Genomic DNA, 14,969 nt, shown 5'->3' with positions numbered 1-14,969 from the left:
TCCTCCTGGAACATATCCTGCTGACGTTTGATTGTTGTTGGAAGTTCAAACTTTGTCAAACCGTTTCAGGATTTCTGAAAACTCTAATTCATGCTGAAGACCACGTTGTTGATAAATACATGTCAGGACAAGATATTTTTATGCTCAGTTTGTATTGGATGGGAGTTTTTCCAGGAAACATATCACTGTTAATCATGCAGCAGCTGCTTTGTATCCTGCCAGATCATGATCAGAAAATAACTTTTGCATTTGTCATATGTTTGGAAAGAGTTGTTTTCTGTAGCCGTTCCATTGACCTCACAATTGCATGTTTCTTCTTCATTTTCATCTAGATTTTCATTTTGCATTTCCAAAAAAGTGTGTCTAACAACATCTGCGGAGTGTGCGCTGGCTGTGTCTTTCATCTCTCCCACATGTCTTATTCCTCCTCCTCCTCACAGCTGGAGAGGCCTGATGACAGCAGCGTACTGCATGTGACTCAGAACCTGCAGAGTCTGGATGCTTTTTTATAAATATGCACATTTAAAAAAAAGCCTATTTATGCCACCTGCGCAGAAGCACTCTCATCTAGCTTATCTTTCTAAAATGTTTCCTTCTAGCCTATTCAGAAACAATAATATGAACACTAAAGAAATGGAAATTATTTTATCTCTTAATGAGTATATTCTTTCAAAATTATAAGTCTCATCTTTTTTTCTCAAACATGGAAAAGGGTTAAAGTTTAGCAGAAACGCCCACAGTTGAAAGGTAGATCCAATGCAGAAGCAACAAAACATGCAGTTCCCGTAGTGGCCACTTGAGGCTGGCTCCAAAAGGTCAGTCGAGTGTGTTTATATGTAGCTGAAAGGGATTTACATATTACTTACCAGCTAGAAGTAAAACAGAACCAGTGTTGATTATAATCAGCTTAGAAACAAGAGACACTTCCTGATCTCATAGAGAGCATCAAGTATACGTATCAGTACCAGCAAGGAGTTCATGTTGTTTTGCCTGCACTATATGAGTGAGCACTAAATGAATGCACTAAATACAGTAAGCGCACTATATGATAGATGAACTTTCTCCATCGTCAGTTGATTGTAGTTTTAAAAGAGCAGTCCCACATCACATCTGTCACATCTGCCTCGTGTAAGTGCGGCTGGATTCCCTTTCACTGCGGTCGTCTTTTCCTTTCCTTTTATTCACACCTTTCCTTGACCCTTTGACCTTATTCATCAAGGTCAAGGAAAAGTGGATAGGAAAGGACTTTTTGAATGGATCCAAGGCTTCGTAAAGGCAGTCCACAAACCAATGAGTCCAATGAGGGTATTACAGATGGGTTTCGGCTGCTATACAGACTTCAAATAACATTTATAGCAATAGCAATTTTATTTATATAGCACCTTTATCATTACAGATAAGCTCAATGTACTTTACATTGAGGTTAAAAACAAAATCCAAACACAGCATACAAAAAAAGTGTTTCCACAGTCATTAATAAGATACAGAAATCTAATCAGTGAAGTCATACACACCACAAAGCAAACATCAGTTACAACAAAAGTGATCATACACACATACTAATAGTAACCATTCATATCCTTTGGAGAACAGATTGTTTTAAAAGTAGACACAGTAGTAATGGACCTCAGGTCAGCAGGGAGTTTGTTCCAGAGAGAAGGACCACAGTAACTAAAGGCCCCCTCTCCGGACTTATTTAAGACATCTACCTGATGACCTGAGGGTCCTGGTTGGGTTTAAGTCTGTGAGCAGTTCAGAAATGTACTCAGGAGCTGAATCATACTCTTAACTTTCCTGTCCTCTAAAAAGATACCCATTAAAGGTCACAATCTTCAAGGTTTAAATATATGATTACATGTCAATTAAAAACTCCTCGCTCACCCTTCAGTATGCAAGCCATTAAGCATTTGGTATCATTTCCCAACATTGTCAATGTTTGTGCACGTGTGTTTTTGTTGGTTTAAACGCCAATGCTGATAGTTTGTCAATATTAAAACGTTCCATGTGTGTACTGAACATGCATGTTCGCCTGCAGTATTGATTTGTTTGAAAGTTCACCAATGTTTACTATCTGTCCGAGCGGTAAGGCATTACCAGCTTTGTAAACGGATGGAGCCTGTGTTCATTAGAGCATCGATTCGCTGAGATTATGGTTGTTGTGCAAACAGCACAACATCCGTGATTTCCTGAGGAGGGAGCTTCCTGTTTCCATGAACTGCTCTGACGTCAGACGGTACCATTTTAAATATTTAATTCATGCATGTTTTAGGGAATCGTTTCCGGAAATGGAGAGCCAGGTGTTTGCGAAATATTAACTCTGAAGAGTTTGTTCTACCTAATTAAAAAAACAATCTGTAAGGAATGACTGATGTAACACTCGTTGGTGACTGGTGGAAGGAGTAATGAATGAGGCAACTGTTGGAGCTGCCTCGTCTTCATGGCAACCAGCACAACAAGGTAAAAGAGCCAATTTACAAGCTGGTAATTTTGCTAAGGGTCAGTGGCTGTTTCATGTGAGGGTTGTGCTGTGTGTGATGCAAATATGACTGGCAGCAGAAATATTCAGGACATATTTAGAACATGATGAACAGATGATTCAGGATGCTGTGTTTGCTAAAAAAAAAAAAACAGGATGTCTGATCATTGTCTAGTAAACTCATTCTGCTCATTCATGTGTTTTTTATTGGTTATAAAACGACTAGAGATGTGACGTCAAAGCATTTATATCAAATGATTTACTTACGTCTGTATCAGACACATCTACAGAGCTTTCATTGTAAGCCAATACCTGCACGTCAAACATTACAAGGAAATGCCTTTAAAAGCACAAACAACTAACTTTAACTTTAGCAAGGAAATGTCATCAAGTGATTAAACATTACTTTCTAGCTTGGATTTGATAGGATATTAGCTCTTTTTTTTAAAAAGATTCATTTTGGGGCATTTTGTGCCTTTATTGGAGAGACAGGACAGTGGACAGAGTCGGAAATCAGGGAGAGAGAGAGTGGGGAATGACATGCAGGAAAGGAGCCACAGGTCGGACTCGAACCCTAGCCGCCCGCCTGGAAGACCAGAATATTAGCTTTTGTCTGAAATTAGCTTTAAGGAGACCATCACTATCACTGCTTTTGAACAACTCCAAAGACAATGGATAATGCAAATCCAGCAGGATATACAGCTATATGGAAAACAACTTATTTGATAAACAAATTAGCAGTAACGGCTAACATTAGCATTTTCCTAGCTCACTTTATTGTTAGCAAGACAGTTTTACAGTAAAATATAATTAAACAGTACTTTTACCAAGGAATTAGCTGAATGCTAATGTTCTTGTCTGAAGAACATTAGCATTAGCGTTCTTGTCTTCAACTTCACAGTCCAAAATGAAAAACAACTGATGAAATGTAGCTCCAGTAAAAACCGTAATATCGGGCCATATTTCAAGGACAAACAACCTATTTTCTAACCATTTAGCTATGGTTTGATTTGATTTGATTTGTTTATTCCGAACATGTAACATAAGACAAAGGTGAATATTAAAAAAAAGACAGAAAATAAATAATAATTAAACAGTGGAAAGTATAATTCATGAAAAAAATAAAAATAATAATGGTTAGCTATGGTTAGTCATGTATAACAGTGGACTGGAATTGATTTAATGCTTGACAAGAGTCAGTCATCAACCCTTTCCGAGCTAGCTTATGTAATATATTAAGCAGTAATGTTAGGAGTCATCAATATGCTGACATAAGTTGCTGTCTGGCATTAGCTCATACGTTATCAAATAAGTTGTTATTTCTTAGAAAACTGTCATATCCCCCCTCATATTTTCATCTATATTTATGAACGAGGAAGAAGTCAAATATCATTTTTGTCATATTTAATTTGTTTATATTATTTGAAACCTGGAACAGCCAAAGTGTTAGCTCAGTGGGCAACGTCTGGATGTAAGTCGTAGTGGCTGGTGTTGTGAAGCAGGTTAACAAAGCAGAAAACTGGAACCCTGTTTAGAATATTTCCTGCTCGACTGAACATACGTGGTAGTATGGGGGTTATTTTTGTAAGTGAAGCTGTTTGTCATCTGCTATCACTGCACGCCCACCGGCAGTGACTCACACAGCAACATTACACGCTTTATTAATTTCTTTGTTTAGCGTATTCGAGACATTTGTGAGTAGGCTATGCAGACCCGATTTCCTACTCTGCTGGTCTGCACTGAATCATCATACTGTTGTCATATTTCTCCAGCTCTCTGTCTGTTCTTTTCGCCTCACTTGTTTGCTGCTGTGAAACAGTTATGACAGTTTATAAAGCTCCTGCACTGTTTTCTAATCCCTCGCATTTTCTCTTTTTCAATGGGAGTTCAGTCCAAGTTCAGATGAACAGAGGGCTTAAATTCTATCAGCTGACACTCAGACAGTTCCTATGACTGAATACATGCATACACAAGATTGATGAGAAGAAAAGATTAACGTTCCAAAAAATAAAAGACAGAAAATAGGACTACGGGTGATCTCCACCCCAAACCCAACAATCTTGACCTGTGTGGGGAAAAACTGTGAAAATTGGGAACATAAGCTCCTCACCACATCACTGCACAGAGTGTGTGTGCCCCAGTCTCTCCTACCTGGCGGCTCTAAATACCCCTTCTCCTCCCTAAGCACAGTGTGCACCCATGTGTGCAGCAGGTGAAGGAGGAGAAAGAAAAAAAGAAAGAACAGGTGTGCAGCAGGAAGAGGAAAAAACAGAGAGAGAGAGAGAACAGGGCCGCACTTAACTGTTGTTTAACTGTCCAATAAATTAGATGTGCAATAAAGCATTAACTAATGATTAGCTAATGCTTTATAAATTATTAATAGCGTGTAGTTATTAAGTGTTACTGGGTCATCTTTAGATGCAGATTAATGTTCTTAAACATCTTTATTGCTTCAGGTCTTCTGGTAGACGTGCATTTCTCTCCTGTGTGTCTACACATTAGTGTTGCAGAACATTTCAACATGCTGCCTCTTGTGCACCGGCCGTCACATTTCTGCTTCAGGGCAGAGTAATGGAAATATTCACGCTTTAAGAGGATTGGGTAATCGTCACTACATGACTGACTCACTCCTCACTATAGCAGCGTATAGTAGTTTTAGTTCTTCTTTTAGCTCCTGCAAAGTTGTATAACAATGTCTGTGTGAAGAGGAAGAAGAAAACCAGGAAGAGAGTCAGTGAGCTCTCTTGAGTTCAGTATGCAGTTTATAACAGCTGATTGAATAAATAAATCAGCTGTTTGAGCTCTGGGGATTGTAACGGAGGCAAGCGGAGGTGCAAAACATTTCAATTCCTCGAGTGACCACTTGAGGCTGGCTACAAAAGCCAAAGAATCCCCATTAGACCCCATAATAAAATGTCATTTTTTACAGCAGAAATAAACATGTTTTCAGCCTGGTTCAAAAGATGATTTTAGTCTCTAAAGCTCATTTAGTCTGCAGGACTAAACCACGTTCCTCCTAGTCAGGCAAGTTGGTCAACCTGCCGGAAAAAAACACTTTTCCGTAAAGTGTCAGGATCATATCCAATGTGTCTCTAAGTTTTCTGATGATACCTGCGTGCCAATCACTTTCGTCCATACCCATCGATTCCCAACCAGTGTTCTTAACTTCCTGACGTCCATGTGACTTTCTCATGTCATCAGGATAATGTGACTGATCACAGCTAAAACCATGTTTATGGATAAAAAAAAATAACAACCTCAGAATGTTTATTGGATTGAGGTCACCTTTGACATGACAGTCAACTACAGGACATCTGTTGGCAGGGCTCATACTTACTGACTATAAGTGTAGAAGTGAAACTTTGTGTGCAGAAGTATTTTTCTCTTTTGCTCCATGTTCTTATTGGAGTGAAGTGTTCCCTTGTCTGTGTAAGTGATGCAATTATGAATGTGTCTTTTAATCAGTTTTTTGTTTTGCCAAGTGTGGAGTGCAAAAACACTCACATTAATATCGAGCAGTTATTCCAACCTTTTTTCCCTGGAGCCTCCTCTAATTACACCCATCCATCCATCCATCCAATCTAATGATATAGAGTATGTTGGGTGCTCATACAGATAGAAAGGTAAGTATCTTTTTCATTACAAATGCACAGTGACTTTAAACATCTTAATAAAAAAAATATTTCCTAGTATCTAAAAGTAATTTTACAAATAATCTGTCTGAATTTAATTGAGTAGCTGGCTGTTTGGACAGCAGCAACGCCCTGTTCTAAGAAGGAGCAGACGTTGCCTCCTTAGCAACACTGCATTAATCCTAACCCTAACCCTAGCTGTTTGTCTAAAAGCATTGTTCACACAGAGGAAAGCTGTTCAGTCTAGATGTGTGATATCAAAGAGGAAAACGTCCGAGCAATAACATCAGCCCTTCCTTCACTCTGGCTATCAGTTACTGCAGCGTCAACCCAAGACGTGATTAGCTTTGGCTTTGTCAAACTTAATGAGTGCGCTTGGATGACATATTCGACTTTCTTCCCCCCACTCAGAGAGTCGAATTTGAGTATAGAAATCTCTGACATGGCACAATCAGAGGGTCCTGATCTGAGGAGTCTATTGTCTTGATTGAGCTCAAGTTTCGCCAATGAGGCACCATCCGGGCCAGAGCTCCCGGGAGTATTAGCAAAGTGGTAAGGAAATACAATAAAGTGTCAGAGCCAATTAGACTGTAAATACATTAAGTCCAGCTCACCCATTGCTTCCTTATTTGCAAGGAAAACGAATCTTGGGAAGTTGCCTTAACCCATTTTTGCATAATGTGAAAATGCTGTAACGTGCAGAACGTGAATTCTGCATCTGACTGCACCCTCACCATTACGGCCATTAATCAGCTCGCTGTGAAAGCTCAAGACATGGGAAAGATGAGTGATGGTCTAATGGAGGGGAAAAAAGGCTCAGCTCTCCAACATGCTTCCATATTCCCATCAGTCATACGTCAGTACTGCAGCATTTTAAAAATGTAACACTTTAGTAATAATACATGCATGTCATTATGGAGCAAACATTAATATGACTTCAAGATTATACTCAAATGACAACGGATCATTGATTGATCTTTTGTTTTCTGGCTCATTAATGACTTTGTTGTTTGTCTTTTGTAGCTCCAGTTTTAGGTTATGAGATAAAACCACAGACTGTATAAAACATGGACATAGTCTCAGTGATGTCATCTATTGAAACCCCTCTTCAGGTGGTTGCTATGTTGGAAATGCACCTAACCCTAACCAATTTAATAACAGGCAAAGAGGTGGAGTTAGGGCTCCTGACAACCAACTACAACACACCCACCTGTTATTCAACTCAACACGCCCCTAATTATGCAAATGTATGAATAACTCTTAGCATTATTATATTAAAAACAGATATGTCACAAAGAAAACGCCCTCAGAATAGTGTGAACCAATAAAGAAATTAACTATTCATAACAAATGTCTTTTTGTACCAGGCTGTAAACATGTTTATTTCTGCTGTAAAAAAGTGATATTTTAATATGGGACCTAATGGGAATTCTTTGGCCAGCCTCTAGTGGACACTCGAGGAACTGCAGTTTTTTCCACTTCTGCATTAGCTTAATCAATGCTGAAAGTTGCCTATTTTTTTTTGCAAAAGTACAGAATTCAAGCTGCATCAGAACAAACTATCTTCCAAACATGGCCCATGAAGAGTGTATTTTGTCACATAGCTTCACCAGCTGAAGCCAGCACTGCAACATCCTGCATTATAATGCCCATCTAGGAAAAATGGTGTGTTTTTGTAGTCCCTGGTGGAGACAGGTGACCGGATGGTTGGGTTAATATGGAGAAATGAGAGAAAGCAAAGGGACCTCCTGGGGATGGATGGGAAATTGTAACACATAGGCTCATGGTGAAACTAAATCTGGCTGGAGAGGAGGAGCTCTGCAGACCAGTAAACTCAGGCAACAAAAATGTGGGTATGATGGCAAGAATGACCATACTCATGGTTAAAAGAGTCAACAATAATTGTTGGTTCTAACGTTGTATTTGCTCCACACCCATTCACCAACACAATGCCAAAACGTACTTCTCTCACTGTCAAAAAAAAATACAGCTTCTTATGAGTGCAGAAAATGTTCCCTCCTGAAATGCAAAACATCCAACACAAGCATATGAAAATATGTCAAGTTTCATTTGGACATGATCCTCTCCTCAGTCGTGCAGCTTCTGTGACCTCTGCACTGAGCCAACACATCTTGTGATGTTTTTCACTGTTGACATACATTTGTTTTTGACTTGGAGACATTAAAAGCCAAAGAGCTTTATACCATAACCACATTCCCCAAAGAACAGCTGTGTGGGGTTATTTCTGTGCCTTTATTATTGCCAACGAACAGAATAGATCAAAGAGCTTAACTTCACATCCTGCAATAGTTGAAACTACAATAGAAGAATGTCTGAATGAAAGACACCAAGATTCAGCACTGTCAAAATTGCACAAATACGTTGGCAACTTTTTGGTTCTGAAGCATTGCCAGCGTATTTGTGCAATTTGAACAGTGTGCATGAGTTGGTCATTTATAACAAGACATTTTTTAATTTGGAAAACTGATTTAAAATAGCACCATACTGAAGTTAAATATTCTGGTATCGTCACAACCCCAGATCAAAGTATGCATGGACTTTATGAGCAAGTCCATCACAGATCTGTCAGACCGGGTAAAACTGGGCATTGAGGGTTTAGAGGACGGTGCTGTTGTGAAAGAGTGCGTCAGCCCCAGTTCGTTATATAACACTGCTCATTAATAATGCATGGTGAGGGGCTGCTTGACACAAATTTCAGTGCATATACGTCAGCATACAAACAAGAGCCATTCATACAATCAACTTGTAACAACTTTGAGTCAGTTATTATAAAAACTGTGTCAACTGGATTACGTTCTGTATATACAGTAGGATGGGGGGGATTTAATCACCAGGATACTGCCAGCTTAGTGATAATATTGAGCAGTAATTCATGCATGTAATTTCCTGGGGTCTCACACTTCTTCTGCACCCCTCCCCCTTTTACCATCTGCCCAGACAACAGGCACACCCCCTGACCATCAGCTTACTGTTGGATAAAACCTGACCAGACTCACAAACCTCTCATTTAACCCGTCAGGACATCCTGCTAATTCACAGTCTCTCTGTGTGTGTGTGTGTGTGTGTGTGTACAAACTGGTCCTGCAGAGACAGTATTTGCTTACTGTCTAAGCATACAAGGAGATTGCTATTATTTCTGTCAATCACAGTGATTACTTTTAAAGACAGTCATCAGGAGTTTGGGGGTGATTTTCAGGTTTTGAGACCGTTTTGTTCCATATCACATAGACGTATCTGAAGTTTAAAACTCAATCAAATGATATCTAAGCAAGTGTGCACCTTCAGGGCCAAAAAAAAAAAAAGACCCAGATATGTAAGTGCCCAAAAACTTCAGATCCTTGATCCTTGACTTGCAGGGTGATTTGTTGTTCTAACAGATATTTGTGCGTCAGATTTTCCCTTGCCCTTTTCACACATACACTCCTGGAAAAAGCAAGATAAATTACAGGACTGCCCCTGAAATCTTCCTGAGTTGCCCTTTCACACATGATACTCACAAGCAGGAGAATCTGTTTGATAAGGATTTGTTAGGCTAACGTAGCTGTTTACTGATTTTGTGTCTTCACGCTAAGCTAGTAAACAACTTTTAAGATGGGCTGTCAGCGTTAACGTGTTAACCGCAATGAGATTATGCTTGGAAATGAACACATTGATTTTTAAAACCACATTTATACTATTTTGTCCATTTAGGCGCACTGTAGTGAAGCTGCTGTAGAATCACCCTGATTTTTTACTTGACTTATATTGTTATTGGTTGTCTGTTATACTTGAAATCATACCAGCTGCTTGCAGAGGGCAGAAACAAATCCCATTTTGGACTAAATCCAGTCTTTTTGTCTCTCAGCTGAACGAGAGAGGAAGTAGTACAGATTGAATCTTTGTTTTCTCCTCCATTGTCCCAAAGAGATTATGTCTTTGTATTTTATGCATTCCACTTCACCTTGTTAGGACTCTGAATAGTTGGGTATCTAGGCCAAGAGCTCCTTCTCCTCTTTTTTTGGCTTCCTTTGCTGGCAGCGGTTGAAAAGCTGTTGACTAATCAGCACAGATGCAGAGCTCCTAATTGGGACCGAAAAGCCTCAGGGGCTCCAGAGGAAGAGAGAGGACAACTTTTGACATGAAACTTTGGTCAACAGCTTAGTCAGTGCAAAGCCTCTCTTCCTTTCTTTTACGTTGTCTCCATTTGAATCATATTGAATCAATGACATTTTACGACTGTTCAGATTATTATTCATAATAATAATAATAATAATAATAAATTTGATTTATGTAGCGCTTTTCTAAATACTCAAAGTGTGCATAAGAAAAATATGGGGATGTATCACAATCTGCAAAAAATACTCCAATACACCATCATGGTAGTATTGCTTTTGTTTGAATTACAACAAATAGATAAAAACTAACACCTTACATTGAAGTGGTTTCTGCTCTACAACATGTTCTTTACACTCTTTTTTTACACTCAAATTACACGCAGCATTCATATAAGGAAAAAAATGATCATATAGCATCAGACACTATCGTTTCATCTGCCATCTGGGTGTCCCCAACCCTCTGGCCAACATGGAAAAAACCTGAAATGTTCAGCAGTAGCACCCATCAGTTTTTTAAAAGTTGCACCTCATTTATTTCTCCAGTCATGGCTACACAGCTATTGCAAAAGGTCTTCCAGGAATACACACATTTGTGACATCTTCTGGAATCCCAAATTGGATATTTAGCTTGGAAAACTAGTGGAGTGTTTAATGCAGCAAGGACAAGGCAGTTGAGGTAATTATTTTGAAAACCCTCAACAATCTTAACTTCACTTTGGACAGTATAGTCTGATTGTTTCTTGATCAATACAGCCGTTTTCACATATGCACTCCGGATAATATCTAGATAATTTCAGGAGGAACGCTCCAGAGACTCTCCCGACCTCACCATTCACATATGCTCCTCACAGCGGGGGACGATCCCTGTCAGAGGGGAGGGGGGGGGCTATTCCTTTTTACTGATTTCCCGACGTAAGACGTGACGTAAATAAACAACACGGAAGTAGCGGCCGAAGCAACAGAGTCCGCTACACGACGTTATAATGAGAATATTTGTCTTTATATCAATGCTATGTGTAATCCAATGGAATGACAACATCCACAAAAGAGAGGAGAACAACATACTGACGAACAGAAAACATAATGCAGCCGTTTAACTACGTGCACGGAGATCGTAGAGGTCGCGTGTAGACACTAGTCACTGTATATAAACGTCACTCTCTTTCTATTGGCTCGAGATGAATTCTCCGGAGTATATGCTGCTCACTCGGACTTTCTGAGGAAAAAATACTAGGGGTCTGGTCGGAGAAACTCTGGGTAAAGTCTACGCAAAAAGTGCGGCTGTTTGTGTTCACACATAGCCTAAAGAACCTCCGGGGAGACAAATCTCCAGAGTTTTTCAGGAGATTTCTGTATGTGTGAAAAAGGGTTTATCTCATTGAGAGCTCATGCTGTCTATAGCTTCATCACTGTGAGAGCTGAACTTCTGCTTATGTTTCAGCTGTTTTCATGCACCTGATTGTTGGTGTTAGTGTCTCGAGATAACACTTGTTGAGTTAACTCTATACAAATAAAGATTGATTCATTGAGAAATAGAGAAAAGATGAAAACAAACCAATAAAATGCTGCATATCCAGTAAAAAAGTCCTACAGGCCAGAGGGAGAAATGTGTCATCTATCATTAGATCATAGGAAAGACCAATATTTTTAGTTTGTCAAAATCCTGCTTTGAAATAGAAAAAGAAGTTAAATAGACTGGTAATTACAGGCTACATGGGGCAGGCAGGGTTGAATCTGGCTGCAGTGCATTTTCTTTCCCAGTAATAAAGAAACATCCTCATTTAAAGAAGTGGCATGCGAGTTGTTGGGAACTCTGTCAAGAGAAATCTGCGCCGTAAAACAACGAACACTGACACAGATTCACTCAGGGAGCGGCAAGTCAATTAATCTGTCAGTCAAGGATTAACCCTTTCTTTGAGAGCAGATTCCCTCTCTGAAGTTCAGAAAGCACTGAATGACACAGCTTACATCTTGACTCTGTAAGACATCCAGCTATATCAAAACTTCAGTCAGAAAATTAGACTAACGTGTCGGAGCTAAAGATTGTCTGTGCTCTTCTCACTGAATGTAAAATGCAAGCTAACAGACGTGATAAGGACTTTAAGTCAGCCAACAAAAATTTAGCTCATTGTCTTAATTTGTCCAAGAGAAACAAGACTGTCATCATGAGAGTGGGTTGTAAATTATTCTAGATTTGTGGAGAGAAAACGTCAAAAGCAGATAATCTAAGTTGTGATGAAAGGAAAGGACTTTCATGTGTTTTTGTGTCCATCAAAAAAAGGATCCTATTTTACTCTTTTGGATTTGTTCCCATGGGGCTGGCACATATAAGGACATTTTATACTTCCAGTTTGTAATGCTTTTTTAATTTAACATTTTCCTGTGAAAAAGCATTGCTGGACTCTTCCTTGGACTTGAAATATTTTCTGTACTAGAATGATTTGTTTACTCCATTACAGTGCTCTCTTGTTTAGCTTTGGTCGAACTACAAACAAGGTGGCTGGCGCTGTTGATGTGTCAGTCCTATAAGTAATACCTTACCTCAACACCTTGACCTCTGAACCTCCTCCAAGAGGAGACGGGCATTGTTGGAGACGCACATTTCCTCCCTTTTTTTTACCATCCGTTCTCACACTCCTACAGACCCCTGGGTAAAAGTCCATAGGGAAGGCATTGTGGTGGCAGCTATTTTTGCCCTTATACAGCCTTCATAGTTCTCAATGAAGTAATATGCAACATAAATGAGGGGAATCTCAGATTGAGCACTGATTTACACTCTGTGCATTGTACTTGCTCTGCTGTTCATCTACTGGGAGTCTCCTGGGAAATATCAGTGTTGACAAAACCTTATCATCATCATCATCAACCCAAATGCTTTTGTGATCAACACTCACTGACCATCCTGTTTATAATCCTAAAGGTGTCAACTGTCCAGATATTTCATGAGTTTGGATCAATATGTGTTTAAATATTTAACTAAATATCAGATATCCAGTCATCTGATACCATGCAGGTTCCTGCAGGAGCACAGCTGCAAGACCCTGCTTCTTGTTGTTATATTATTATACAAGTTAAGTTCCTTTTTGTTGTTGTTTTAAAGCTCTGTTTTATTTCCAAGATGCTCTATGAACTATTACTATTTTACTATAACATTCACAGAAAAAACCCCACATGTCACCACAAATCAGCTTTTTATGCATTTCTAATTAAAAAAAAGTTGATTATAAACATTATAATTAAAAACTTAATTTGGAGAACACTACAATAGTGGTAATGGCAGAATACATATTAAAAAAAATAAATCTACTGTTTATCAATAGAAAGTGTGAACAGAACATTCTTAAAGGATGATTAATAACATGTACGTATGTTGAATGAAAATGTGTAAAATGAAATGAAAAAAAAAAAATTGGGGCACATAATTTATGCAGATTCGCATCTTAACTTAGAAATAAAGTTGTAACGATGAAGCAAACATTTATGTTATAAACAAAGGAGATTTCAAAATACATAAATTCAGTGGCAAAATGAAGGAAATGTCTAAAAGCTACTCTGGAAAATTGCTTTTGGAGAAATAACTAAAACTTTAAATACCCTTAATTTGTGTATTTTTGTATTGTTTTTGTTATTTTGAATTTAATTTAATATACTTTACTTTATATTAATCCCAGCGGTGAACATCAACTTTTAAACTTCTCAGGGAATTAATAAAGCATTTCAAAATAAATAAACACAATTAGAAAATAAGAAAAAACACTAAACTTTTTTTTAAATCTTATGTGAAAATACACTGAGATAAATGTTCATGCATTTATTAAATTATGATGTCAATGAAAAATATCTTTATTCAACAAAGTGCTGAATTTCTTTAAAAACAATCCTCCATGTTGTTGAAATACTTCTGTTGGCTCTCTGTTTTCTCTGCGTCTGCTCGTATCAGTTATCAGCACTTTTGAACTCTGCAGGAGATGCTGAGTGCTCGTCTCTACTGACCGTTCACTGTGACTGAAACCAGAGCGGCCACTATAATGGCATCATTGATCACTCGCCATCTTTTTTTTTTTTTCTGTCGCTGCTTTTCAAAGCGTTCACTGACTGCCATGAGAATTTTTCCAGTAGGAGAAAAAAAAAAGCAATCTTTATTATCTAGTGGAGAGGCTTGATCTGCCCTCACTTTCTCCTCTGAGGTCTGATGTGCATTTGGTCCTGCTGATGGCTGAGTTTTTCTCTGACCTTCAAGAAAAGATAATGTGTGTCGACCTGCTGAAGGGCTTTAGTCTCCTCTTGGTGATGCAGAAGCTGTTTCACCTACATGGAGAGCTTGTGGTGTATCCTGGGACGGCTGTGGCGCAGTTGGTAGAGAAGGTTGGAGGTTTGATTCCCAGCTCCTGCAGCAACATGTCTGATGTGTCCTTGGGCAAGACACTTAACCCCTGAATTGCACCGCTGGTTCGTTGGTGTGAATGGGATTGGTTACTTCTGATGGTCACTTTACATATACCAGCCTCTGCCATCAGTGTGTGAATGTGTAGGTTTGACCTGCGGTGTAAATGTGCTTTGAGTAATCATAAGAAACTAAAAACCCACCTGTACAGATGAGCCTTCATGCAAACCCCAAACCCTTTCTTGTGCTTACCTTGTGTGTGTGTATGTGTGTGCGTTTTCCTGATCCTAACTTTGCTTTGTCTGACATTGTGATTTATTTATATAGGCTACATTGTCTCACAGTATGAATTGTTTGATGGC

Source organism: Labrus bergylta, chromosome 11 (assembly GCF_963930695.1).
Source record: "Labrus bergylta chromosome 11, fLabBer1.1, whole genome shotgun sequence".
Lineage (NCBI taxonomy): Eukaryota > Metazoa > Chordata > Actinopteri > Labriformes > Labridae > Labrus > Labrus bergylta.
Note: the sequence above shows the minus strand (reverse complement) of the source record.